General features: G+C 39.6%; 1 protein-coding gene across 4 annotated transcripts in view; it reads right to left on the bottom strand.

Moving 5' to 3' along the window:
• zmiz1a (zinc finger, MIZ-type containing 1a) overlaps positions 1 to 13627 on the bottom strand; it is a 156204-nt gene that overhangs the window by 93980 nt on the left and 48597 nt on the right. For all 4 annotated transcript variants that reach the window (XM_055171100.2, XM_055171105.2, XM_055171099.2 and 1 more), the window contains exon 3: positions 3223 to 3297. The gene's annotated coding sequence lies outside the window, so the exon portion shown is untranslated. The remainder of the gene's footprint in view (positions 1 to 3222; positions 3298 to 13627) is intronic.

Raw genomic sequence — 13627 nt, 5'->3', positions numbered from 1 at the left:
CTAATTTTTTACTGAATAAATGAAATTTGTGTTGAAAATGAAAGTATTCTTTTATCTCAATTCCATACGGATTTAACTTTGTGTAATGCAAGCGGCGAATGATGAATTGGCCATGGAATTATTCAATTATTATATACGTACAATGATTTTTCTCTTTTGTAAAGATTGTCTGCAATTAAAGACTAAATAATTTATAATCTTTCAGTTCAAGAAATAATTACCAGACATATACCAGATGGGAATGTTTCTTAATCTTTCTGTAAATAAAACATACAAAGAGCCTTTTCACAGTGGATATTAATTATAGAGCAATATGACTTCAACGTGTACACAGCAATAGTTGTGAGAAATTACAAGCGAAGAAAGATGAGCTCTATAGAAGACATTTGTAATGAAGGAGATTAATATCTAAACAACTGTAAATCGTGTCATGTTTTAATAACAGAGTGCAAACAGCATGCTGAATTAAACGTGCACTAAATCTATCCAATATTACATACATTAGTTAAAGGGATAGTTCACCCAAAAATGACAACTAGGGGTGCACCGATATATCGGCCGATGATGCTTGCTATGCTTAGCAATAAATTAGGGTAAAATGCAGCTACATCCAAAAGCAAGAGGGTGCTCTCGTGCAGAAACTCAACATGCGCCACAGAAGAAGAAACATTACACAGGCAGCTCCAGGAAATGGCTTAAGCATATTTTAGTGCTGAGCAAAGAATAATCGTGATTTATTGCATACAAAATAAAAGTTAGTTTTTGCATAACAAATGTGTGTGTGTTCTGTGTGGAATTATTATGTATATTTAAACACACACACATACATGGATACCTTTCAGAAATTTGTATATATATTACAATTTTTTATATATAATATATAAAAATATAAATAAATATATACACCTGTAAATGTTCCTTAAATACATACATGAATCTGTGTGAATTTATACATACATAATAATTACACACAGAACACACTTGTATATTATGTTACAAATCACTTTTATTTTGTATCCGATTAATCGCGATTAATCTTTGCCCAGCACTAATTATATTCTGTTCTTCAAACCTTTTCAGGTATTTTCATGATAATAAAGAAAAAGTATAATGATTATGTTTTACGAGTGTTGCTTTTTCAAATGCATGTTATAAACAACTCAAACTAACAATGATTTCAGACCGATAAGGACTTACTGATCAGAAGACATAGTACATGAAGTAGCTGTGCATAATATCTAGGGCTGTGCAAAAATATCGATACAGCAAACTATCGCGATACTTTGTTTATTTTTTATTTAATTATTTATTTTGCCGATATCGGCGCGTGTCGATATTTCTATCACTACTGTCGGTATTTTAAAAACCCATAAAATCCCTCTGTGTGCGTCAAACGACCTCCTCCGCCGCTGCTGTAGTGGTCGCTGTCCAGTTGTCTGTCATATACGGCTATTCGGTCAATGTCTCAGAAGTTAGCGGGAGTGAGAAAATGGCAGAAGATTTGAAAATACCTGCAGCTTTCAAATCCGACGTGTGGAAGCACTTTGGCTTTATTAAAGGGGGGGTCAACATTTTTGATAAAAAAACAGAAAAGCTATTGCAATGTATCGTATTGTACCGTGATACACCGTATCATACCTCAGGTATCGTGACATGTATCGTACCGTGAGGCCCTGCCAATACCCACCCCTAATAATATCGGTTGTGCACCTATTTTCGCATCCCTAATGACAACTCTGTCATCACTTACTCACCCTCAAGAAGATATTTTTAGCAAAATTTGTAACCAAACCGTATCTGAGCACCATTGACTTCAATAGTATTTTTTCCTACTATGGTAGTTAATGGTGTTTCTGTTTCCTACTTGATTACAAATATCCTTTTTGTGTTTACCAAAACAAAGAAATGTATACAGGTTTGGAACAACTTGAGGGTGAGTAATCCAACTATTTTGGATTGAAACTGGTTATGTTTCATGAGAAAAAATGTAGGGAGGTCCTTGGTTTTATTTACTCAGAATTGTGAGGATCTGAATGAAGCCAGATGATTTGATCAGATAGGGAGGGGTCAAAAAGTAGGAATTTGTGATATCAGCAAAAAAAATCATGTTTCTTTTAAATCTGAATATCATGCAACACACGCAATAAGGTAGTAAACAGGGTCAATTTGGATTTCATCTCGACTAACAAACTTCTAAACCAGCGAAAATCATCCACATAGATGAAAACTATCCTTGTTGTTGTTGTTGTTGTTTCACAATTCTGCTACTAGCTCTGTCTCCAAGTCAAACATGAACCCATCCACAAATATATAACCTACCCTGTGTGTGTTTATGTGAGTGTGTGTTTATGCGCATGTGTGTGCCTAAGCATCAGGAAATACCAGGCCAAACATTCCAACCCGTCAGCACCTCTGGCCCTCATGTGACTACAGATACACAGCCCAGATTGTGTGTGCAAGTTTGCTCAAGGAGCACGATAAGAAAATTTAGTCAAGTCAAGGCAGTGGGAGGGGTAAAGGAAGGATAATCTGATATGCATGACTTGAGGTTTCTCCCAGTCCCTCTCTTTCCTTTTCCCTGGCAGAAATGGCAGCTTGCATCCATAATTTACAGGCTTCTCCTCTCCATCTTCTCTAGGCAATCTGGCACTTATGGCTCCGCCCCCTCCCGACCTCATTAGCATAACGTAGATGCCACCGAAAAAATTTGTTCGGCTGTTTCACGTCTCATCAGTACACAGGACAGGGAAGAACGTGGTGAACATATATTACAGGCTCAAAACGAAACAATTTATATGCCACATGTGTTGTTCAAACGAATGCCTTTGCTGAAACAGATTTTTTTTCAAAGAATCTCACATCTCAGTAATTGTGGCTGCCTTTAATAATCACGTTAAAAAACCTGACGCCGCCGTAGCGAGGGGAACAACAAAGCAGCGAGTGATTTGCAAGACCCTGCTGCTAATTAAAACTCATGTTATACAGAGCAGTCTGCTGCCGCTCAAAAACACTAAATAAATTCGTCATTCGAAATACGAGTGCCTAACACGAAAGCGTGCGTGTTTTCACGTTTTTAGCCTCAATTATTCCACTGGACTTAAATCTGGAAAGTTGTTTTGAAGATATCACCATCCAAGCAGCACATGTGTGTGTAAATCTGCGATTAGGTGAACAATCATTAGCAGAAATGAGCAGTGACGGATCATCAGTCAAACAGCTTACCAAAGGATGCAGTAGATTTCTTCGTTCAGGGCTTGGCAAATTCACTCACATATCCTCATCAATCATAGAAGTGATCTAGAAGAAGAAAAACATTACATAAATACATTGCCAAACTTAATATTGTTCATAGTTACATATATACATATTATTTCTCAGCATTTATAATCCGTGTCCTGAACTCTCCCTTCGTGATAATGTCACACTGCTAGAAAAGGAAGACTAACTCTGTATATGAGATCAAATGCACCATTATGGTCTACTACAGCATGCGACAGCTATAGGAGGCAATCTAAGCGTTATACTCACCATACCGAACCGCAAATGTTCATACTATTTAAAGCTAGAAGGAGGAAAATGTCAACTAATGGCTAGAATATATAGTAATCTCATTACATACAGTATTTCAAATCTCACCAATGTACTAACTAGAGCTATTCTGCAGTCCAATACTACTGGTATAATAACTACTTATTGACCTCTGCCCCAAGCAACCTACAGTACATAGCTGAGGCAGCTTCAGGCATCTCCTATCAATCCACTGCCTCCTACTTTTCACATAATTATATAAATCAATATTTGATGTCCATTATATATTTAGTATGCAGCAGCCATGTAACAAGTGGATGTATTATATGTGCATGATTTTATATCCTGTCTAGACCATAACATGTCATCTATGACAGACTTAAGGGCTCGTTATAGTTGTGCGTAGGTCCTACGGCGTAGGTTCCGCGTCGGTTTTATACTTTTGCGTCGTCTTCTGCGTCGACATGCAAACACGCGCGCAGACCGCTGGTAGGCAGTATCCATGCGTGTAACCACAGTAGCATCGCGACCGTCAAAGAAGCAGCAGCTTGGCAAGTTACCCACAAACGAAAAAGAAACAGCAACTTGTTGTGTATGATTTGAGAAGACCAGCAATGATGGAAGTAAATAAACAGCGACTTTTGTTGCAGCTTGAGTTAAATCCCTCATCTTGGCCATTTTTTGTTTTCACCGTCGCAAACGGAAATACCTATGACGCAGTTTATTTTTTCCTGACGGGAGGGGTTCTGGTGGACCAATCACAGCGCTTGCGGTCCCCGTAGAACTGACGTGCTGTTAAAATTTTAGCGAGGTGCACGTCGGGCTACGCAGAGCTACGCACAGGCTACGGCTTAGAACTTACGCACGACTATAAATCGGGCTTTAACATTAGGTAAAGTGAAAATATAGGTAAAATTATGCCACCTTCACGTCTACTAACAAGTTTGGAAGTCACAATTAAAGGAACACTCCACCTTTTTGGAAATGGGCTCAATTTCCGGCTCCCCTGGAGTTAAACGTTTGATTTTTGTCGTTTTGGAATCCATTCAGCCGGTGTCCGGGTCTGGTGCTACCACTTTTGGCATGGCTTGGCACAATCTATTGAATCTAATTAGACCATTAGCATTGTGCTAAAAAATACCAAAGAGTTTCGATATTTTTCCTAACATGGCTGCAGGCTGCGCAATGATATTGCGCACTGCCCGAAAATAGTCTCCTGCCATTGAAAATTACTAAGGGGACTATTTTCGGCTGGTGCGTAGTGTGATTGCGCCTTCTGTGGCCATGTTGCGACGGCAAATTCCTTAATTATTGTGCCAGAATGGGAGTGTAGTTCCTAGCCATATCTGCCTAGGGGATCGCAACTTTTGATTTTCCGTCGGTCTTAGTACACGATGTAAGTACAGAAGAGTCAAGTTTTAATAAGAAAAATATTGATACAAATGGTCTAATCAGATTCAATAGATTGTGCTAAGCTATGCTAAAAGTGGTAGCGCCAGACGCGGAGATCAGCTGAATGGATTCCAAAAATGTAAAAATCTAATGTTTAACTCTAGGGGAGCTGGAAAATGAGCATATTTTCAAAAAAAGTGGAGTGTCCCTTTAACATCTATCATGATTTTGGAAAGAACAGACCATATTCTGGCAGAAATCAAGAATATGTAAAAACTATATATTCAATAACGATCACCTGCTCCATAATATATTAGGTGGTGGCACCCAAACTGCAAAGCAATGGAGACTCAAAGAAAGTCCAGAATGCTTCACTGGTACGTAATGTACACTGTGGTGGCATTCATCCGTGCTCTTCTCTCAAATACAATAATTTCGACATGACTCGAAGGCAGCAATAATCTGTTTATATAAAACTTTCTGCTCTGGTTTATCTTTCCCATCAGCTTCTACCGTTACACCATCCGTTTCCTGTCAAGTAACTGTCACTGTGCCTGAATGAATGGCCTTATAATCCAAAGCAAAAAGTGACAATCCGTCTGATTCTCGGCCCTCCGCATGTGACTGGAGTGCGGGGTCTATTAAGTGTGTTTATTGCTTGAATCCCTGCTATCAACCCATCCCGACCCCTACGGCTATAATTTCATATGAATATTTCAAGTCAGCTTTTGGAAATGTGAAACTACTGATATCCTAATGGGATCATGCCTTGACTATTAATGGACTCGTTTATTGCGACTGTATTTTTTAACAAATTTATAGCGGCCGGTGTGAACACATAATACTTTTGATATTTTGCTGGGTCACAGTGACTTCAGTTACCAAAATAATATCCATATTAATAATAAAAACTTGATTTCATGCAGTGTGTCATTAAATTACACTTCAGTCACGTTGGCTTCCGTGACCCTCTCATTTATTGTCTCATGTTTGAGTCAAATTAAATCGGACACAACCTTTTAATTAACTTAACGCTCTTCAGTACTAGCGTTACCCACCCAGTGAACACCCAACCACCCTTTCTTTTTTGGACAACCAGGGAATTACTAAAATAAGGTTTAAACACAAAACTCCTATAGGTTTAATTCTTAAGGACTATTGCTGCTCTAGATTTCAAGGGCTACTACTGTTTTGTTACAATTAAGCCCACATATAATGATGAAACATCCAGCAAAGCCTCCCTGAAACCTTATTGAATATCATTCACTTGTAAAGAAAATATGACCTTCAGACCGGATGACTGATCTGGAGTTACTCAGCGTGAAAGAAACCCGAAAGATGGGCCGATACTAAGAATAAAGGAAAGAAACAGTAGGGATACAGGAGGCAGAGACAGAAAAGGCTTGATTATCCACACTTTCACGGTCACGGAGCACAAACTGAGAGCCGTCTATAGTCGACCTCCTCTGGTTCTTGGACTGTAGTGGCGCTCAGATGGGCCACTGGATTGGGGTGTATTGTCTGCGCTCCACACTCATTAGCCGAGTCAAGGAGGGACTTACTGGGATGCTTGGCTCGCCCAGTTTGTGTGGCAGCTCAACAAGCTCTCCCAGCTGGAGGACAGCTCTCTCATCACAGCTGCACATTTACAATTACTGCAGGTGCAGCTGGAGAGAGAGCAAGCGTTAGACAGAAAAACATACTCAAGAGGTGTCTCACAGCTGAAATCTATATGTTTAAAGGGATATTTCAAAGTCAACCTTAATATCGTTTCAATCCTGTGTGACTTAATTTCTTTAATATGTGAAATTCTGATAAATGCTGATGCTAAAGTAAATTGTGACTGAGATTTTCATACACTATTAACAGTCTGTCCTCTGTGACCTATATAGAATAAAATCACATGAGTTTTTGGATAACTATCCATTCATTCAAATACACTTCTTCTTTATCTCTTTGCAAAAACTAACATTCCACCGTGAAGCAGAATTGATCTGAATGAGATAATGCGCTAACTTCATTTTACAAATATTTGAAGAGAAAAATAGAAGCCAGGCTTGTGTTTTCCTCCCTCAATCTCGTATTGATCCAAAGAGCCTTGCTTGCAAAACATTATCACAAAACCCAGCTCGCCAACAAATTACATGACAAAAGCAGGCATTGATTTGCGAATGGTTTATTAAGGGGACGTTAAAGCAGAAATGAAATCCACCATTTTAGGCTTCGTTTCTGGGCCGCACAGTGAGGTACAGGTAAGGGGATTTACCGCAGAGACCATCTTACATCTGGAGTCATCTCAGATATGTGCCATAAAAGATGCCATTAAGCAGAATGGACTGACAAAACACAGCACACTCTAAATTATTCAGTCAGGGCTTAACGTGCTGGAGGGGCATCGTTTTTACCCAGTTTGTTTTTTACGATTTCAAATCAGAACGTATATTTGCAATTGATAAAAAGCCAGGACAGTGGAAGCATTCAGTGGACATTCGTTACAAATTAGTAAGCAGGTGTCTGTACATGTGCTGCAGACCTTTATTTCTCTCTGTACGGTTCAATAGAGACTGCAGACTTCTTATTATGCTGTTTTCTAGGGGCAGCGTGTAATGAGACTTCACACAGACAATAAAAACCTCACAGCCAATCATATGAGAATGATGTAAGATGTCTATCACCAGCTTTTTTCAGCTCAGAGTTTCTGAAGATTGCAACACAGACTCTACAAGAGTCATCAAACAGATGCAGCAGAAAATAACTATAAATAAAATCATATCAAATGTTTACATACACCTTGCAGAATCTGGAAAATGCTGAAAGTTTCAGAAAAAGAAGAGGGATTTTAAATCAGAAAATTTTATTATAAAAATATATAAGAGTTTAATTTAATAAATCTAATATTATTTAATAAATATAAACAAATAATAATAATAACAACAACAACTCACACCTTGGTGTTCGGGCCCTAAATAAAAAATTCAATAACTAAAAAATACATTTAAAGGACAAGTTCGGTATTTTACACTTAAAGCCCTGTTTTCAGATTGTTTATGATGAAATAGAACGGTTTTGACTTAAATTTCGACATATGCCGCTCCCCCGAGAATTTTCGGGTGTTTGTTGTTTCACCTCCCACTTCTACAATGGGTGTATAGGTGCACTGGAACAATCCTTCCTAAAATGCATTAAACTTTCGTTTACAAAGACATGAAACTCACAGAGTGGTCAGGGGTGTTCACTGATATGCTCACACAAAAATCGCTGCAAAATACGCATTCCAACATGTTTTATCGTAGTTTTTGCCAACTCCATTGACTTGTATTAGATGTGCTGTGAGGTACGGCATTACTTCACGCCGAGAACCTTGTTTGTATTCTTGCAGTTAGCAAAGGTGGATTATCGCCACCAACTGGGCCAGAGTGTCTATTATTCAAGCTCTCAGCGGAAGAATGTACGGGCGTGAGGCGTTTGGGAAAATAGGTCCACAAATTTACGACGAATGGTAAAACACCTGTTGGAAAACATCTTTTGCAGCGATTTTTGTGTGAGCATATCAGTGAACACCCCTGACCACTCGGTGAGTTTCACGTCTTTGTAAACGAAAGTTTTATGCATTTTATGAAGGATTGTTCGTTTGCACCTATACACCCATTGTAGAGGTGGGAGATGAAACAACAAACACCCAAAAATTCTCGGGGCAGCCGCATATGTCGAAATTTCAGTCAAAACCGTTCTATTTCATCATAAACAATCTGAAAACACGGCTTTAAGTGTAAAATAAGGAACGTGTCCTTTATTAACTTTTTAGGACCCTACTCTTAAAAATAAAGGCGCTTATAAGGTCCTTCACAGCGACGCCATAGAAGAACCATTTTTGATTATTCAAAAAACATTCAGTCGAACCTTTTTTTTCTTACCTTTTAATAATCTTAAAAGCATTTCTTAAACCTTCTGTAAAACAGAAAGGTTCTTCAGATGTTAAAGGTTCTTTATAGAACCATTCAGGCAAAGCTGGTGCATCGTACAAGCATCTTTATTGCCATTATAAAACATCCGGATGTTCTCATCTGTTCCTTGTGAACCCTCAGCATATGCATTTCAGTCTAAGAAAACTAAATAAAAGACCAACTCATGATGCAGAGCAAATATCTATAAAGTACTTGGACGAAATAAACTTGATTGAGGCAAAAATCCAATGCTGCACTGTTCAGTATGAAACCAGAGAGAAGCACGATAATGAGGAACGCAATGTGTTGCCAGCAAATCGGGCACTGTAATTCCACACGTTTCAGCAATACAGCTAAAGATTTTTAATTACTTAGGTCGACAGCTGGAAAATGCCACAGTAGCCCAAAGGTTCACAAGCCTCCTTTCATTGAAACTCCAGTTATACAGGCAAGCAGCCAAGCCTGCCAACCACCAAGCATTCAGCTGGGCCTCTACCACCGGGCCAAGTCGAGCAGACAACCACAGCCATGCGCACGAGAGCGAGGGGCTCGCTGAAATATCTACAACCCTGACGCAGGGCAAAAAATGTACAGCAGTTTCTTTGCGGCCGACTTGTACGTACCCGACAATTACCGAGCTATTTTTTCTGGAAGGGCAATTCCCTGTTTATTCGTATCCGCCTGTCAAAGGCTCTCCCTGTCAATCCACAGCAGGAGGCTTTTTAACAGTCAATGGGAGAAGAATGAGCATAACTCAAAGAAAATGAATGGGATTCCAGTTTAACCAGTGGACCTCCGTTTCCAAAAAGGATTAAAACAACTGATATGCTAAGAGTTAAAGGTCCCTCAGATGGAGACCTGCAGTGGTTTAACATTTTCCAATACCAAGAATAAAAAAATTATAGCAATAAGGTTTTAAGGTAAGAAAAAAGGTACAAAAGCTGTCACTAATGGTGCTTTTCCATTGCATAGTGCCCCTCGGTTTGGTTTGGGTCGGGTCAGCTTACTTTTGGGAGCTTTTCCACTAGGTGCAGTACGTAGTACCCAATACTTTTTTTAGTACCACCTCGGTTGGGGTTCCAAGCGACCCAAGCTGATACCAAAATATGACACGAAAACACTGTAGATCACTGATTGGTCTGAGAGAATCGTCACTACCAGCGTCATCGCTATAATGTAAAAGATTAGCCTTACCTTCATGCTAGCTTGCGCTGTATTGAGCAAACATGTTGTCATCTGTGCTTTGCTATAAGTTCCCAAACTCCCTTTTAGCGAAAAACATCCACAGGTTGAGAATCAGTAACACCACACCAGATTTTTTTAGACTTGCCATTTGTGGTGGCACATTCACGACGCGCACGTCCGCATATATACTTAAATGCAACTTAAATGTGGCTCAGCGGAGCCCGTCAACTGACGCCACGGGTGTTTGTACAGAAACTTTTATGTGAGACAGAGGTAGTGATAAACTCGATGTGTAAACATCTATTTGTGGTGGTCAATTTTAAATTTGTGGCGGACAAAAAAATAATGTTAAATGAATGTATGGGGATGTATTTCAACAACGCTCACTTGTATGATGTCACAGCAGTACGCAGCGCAAATACAACCGCACGCCTATAATCCCTCCCACTCCGAAGTGTTACTAAACTCGATGGAAAAGCTAACCAAGCCAAAGTGAGGTAAGCTGACCCGACCTGACCCAAACCAAACCAAACCGTGGGGTACTATGCAATGAAAAAGCGCCACAAGGGTACTATTTAAGTACAGATATGTACTATTGAGGTAAGAGTATGTACCTTTGAGGTACTAATATATGCACCCTTTAGGTATAAAGGTGTACTTTTAATAAGGGTAACACCCCAGTGACAGTTTTCGTATCTTTTATCTGAGAGTGTTCAAGCTATTTACACTTTTTATAACCTATTCACATACCGGTATGTCATTATTGCTCAGGAAAATAATGTTTATTGAATGCATGATTGTTCTCACACAAGTTGTCACAAACAATGTAACTTGACATTAAACAGTCCTTTAGAGGCTTTTACAAATTTTAAATGTAAAATACCCTTTCTCTCAGAGGACTCAACCAATATTTGTGAGAATATCCAGCCTAAATTAATATGAAAAATACTTTTCCATGCTTTCATGGCAGAGCATCTGTCAGCATAATGTTTACTATAAAAAAAACTACTGCATGCAAGTTTCCTAAAACAACCCCACAGAATGAATCCCAGCTTCTGTGGGAGTGAGGCATCTACTGCTCACACAGAAAAATAATTTGCTGCTTTTGGAAAACAGTTTCCACCCCTAGTTTCATCACCTCTCTCTCTTTCTTTGTTAGAGCTCGGAAATGCCTGAAGTTAGGAATGAAAATACTGGCATGTCCCTGCAGCTCTGTAAGAGAGAATATTTCTGCAGCTGTGAAATGAAGTCAGTTCATCAGAACAGAGCCAGCAGGCCAGGTTTCCTCCACAGATAACCATGTTAACCTAAAGAACATAAACACCCACCTCACGTTTCACTGTGAAAGCATGTGTGCCACGAGGGTTACGGAGCAATCTTAAGGAAACACACTATGAAACGCTCCCCAATTTTAATTTCCCACAATACAACAGGCATGTCACGTATGTGGTTTGAAAACAATATCACGTTTAACTTGAGATTACATTTTGGTCACATTTACATGAAAACAAGGAGACTACAGAACCCAAAGTCGACGGAAAACACAGTGAGCTTCAGAGATGCGAGTCAACAGCAGGTTCAAGTCATCAATCGGACCGCAGGCAAGTGAGAGGCAGTGGCAGTCCTGACACAAGAAAATCTTTCAGCATTTATCCTTGAAATTCGTTTCCCACAATTCACTGAAACTTAAGCACGTCATAGTTGTTAGGTGGACTGTAAACATAAAGCAATAGCAATGGTCTTGACTGTATATAGCAACTTTCCTTTTGTCATCATCAAGACAAGGCATGGGTGATGCATTGGACACATCTTACTACAAGTGCTTATCACAGTAAGTAATGCAGTGCTTAATAATAAAGATTTTAATGCAGGGTTCACACCAGACGCATTAGAGGCATAAAGCGCGGATGGCACGTTCCATGCAAATTGAGCGTTGCCGCGGAAAACGCGCGAGTTGAAAAATCTGAACTTCGGCGAAGGTCTTGTTGTAGTAGTGACGTGATTACAGGAAGCGAGCGGAGTCGCAGAAGCCCCTCCCATGACGAAAATTTCTGCGTGAATGTCTCGAAATGACTAGAATTTAATGCACAAATGAAGCAAGTAAACTCAAATGTTCAAGCTATACGCGAATAGCGCGTTTTTGCCACCTCTACCGCGACTGGTGTGAATACACCATTATTCCGAACTTTTTTTTGTTCTCACTACATATTCTATTAGTTTTACCACAAAACAAATGTATTTTTTTATATATTATTTATGAACAAACATAATTTTTAAATACGTACTGAACTATTTTATTCATTGTTAATCTTTTTTGCCATTTTATTATTAGTTCAGTCAAAGAGATTGTGGTCGAATAGAAGCAACTGAGTGTGCATTCAAATATCTCAATACACATTCGCTTTCTCACTCTTCTTCAGTAATCCCCCCCCAAAAAAAAATATTAAAGTAACACCTGATCCAAAGCGTCTAACAGGGTCAACATCAGCCAGGCCTGGCTCACATGGAGGGGGGGTGGTGGCAGAGTGGGCCTGGCCCACCCAATCAGAGGCTTGGTACGGACACGGAAAAATGCGGATATCCGTGACAATGACACGAATAAATACGGACTATATCACAGAACTTTGTGATATCATGTAGGTAATCGTAATTTCAAAATATGTGCTCTGCACGTCGAGTAACCCTATGTGCATCACGTGTCTTGTCAAAATAAGTGCCTGCTGCAGACGCGTCTAAAGGGTTTATTATAAAAGAGACGCTCGTGTTTGCCAGATACTCGCATAATGATGCACATAGTTCACATGACACAAACACATATTTTAAAAAAAACACAAGCAACAAACATGACACTCCGAACACATATTTTGAATTTGTCCCTTGGATGAGCAGTCTCGAGCCGCCACTGAACAATTTAGTCTTAAATATATAATATATAAAAAACTATAGACATGTGAGATTAAAGCATTAAATACCCCCCCAGTCCGACCGGCCCACCTGGAATATCACTTGGCCCACCTTTCATCTCATGTCTGGAGCCAGGCCTGACAGAAGCACAAATATACAGTGTCACTTTACATCAGTGTTTACGTTATTTACTGTATGTCATGGGTTTGATTCCCAGTAAACACACACACTGATTAAAATGTTTGGCTTTAATCCACTGCACCAAATGCATAAATGTAAAAACTAGCTTTGCTAGAAGACATAATAACATCAAACACCGCAGCCCTGGAATTTCATTGTTCTATTGAATATAGAGGTATCATGACCTTATAGTCAATCCTCCTTGCTTTCCTATTAAGTGCACTGCTCTTAGTAATTTTCAATGAGTCAAGCTGCCTGACAGAGGCTCTCCAATTAGGCCGGAGCGAGCAGACAGAACCCTTAACTCCAGCACACGCTGTACTTTAAGCAGTCCTTTTTAGCCAATGACAGCGGGGTGGCGGTGATGACATCGAGATGGCCCGCTCGGAAGCCTGAGGGCCACACTAAGGAGACAGAAATATCTTCCTCTGACAGACACGGATACGTGACGCCACGCGTGCAGCTGTCCAAATGTTGCCTCGTTTGTCTCTCTC

Source organism: Misgurnus anguillicaudatus, chromosome 11 (assembly GCF_027580225.2).
Source record: "Misgurnus anguillicaudatus chromosome 11, ASM2758022v2, whole genome shotgun sequence".
In the NCBI taxonomy this organism is placed as follows: domain Eukaryota; kingdom Metazoa; phylum Chordata; class Actinopteri; order Cypriniformes; family Cobitidae; genus Misgurnus; species Misgurnus anguillicaudatus.
This window is presented reverse-complemented; position numbering and strand designations above follow the sequence as displayed.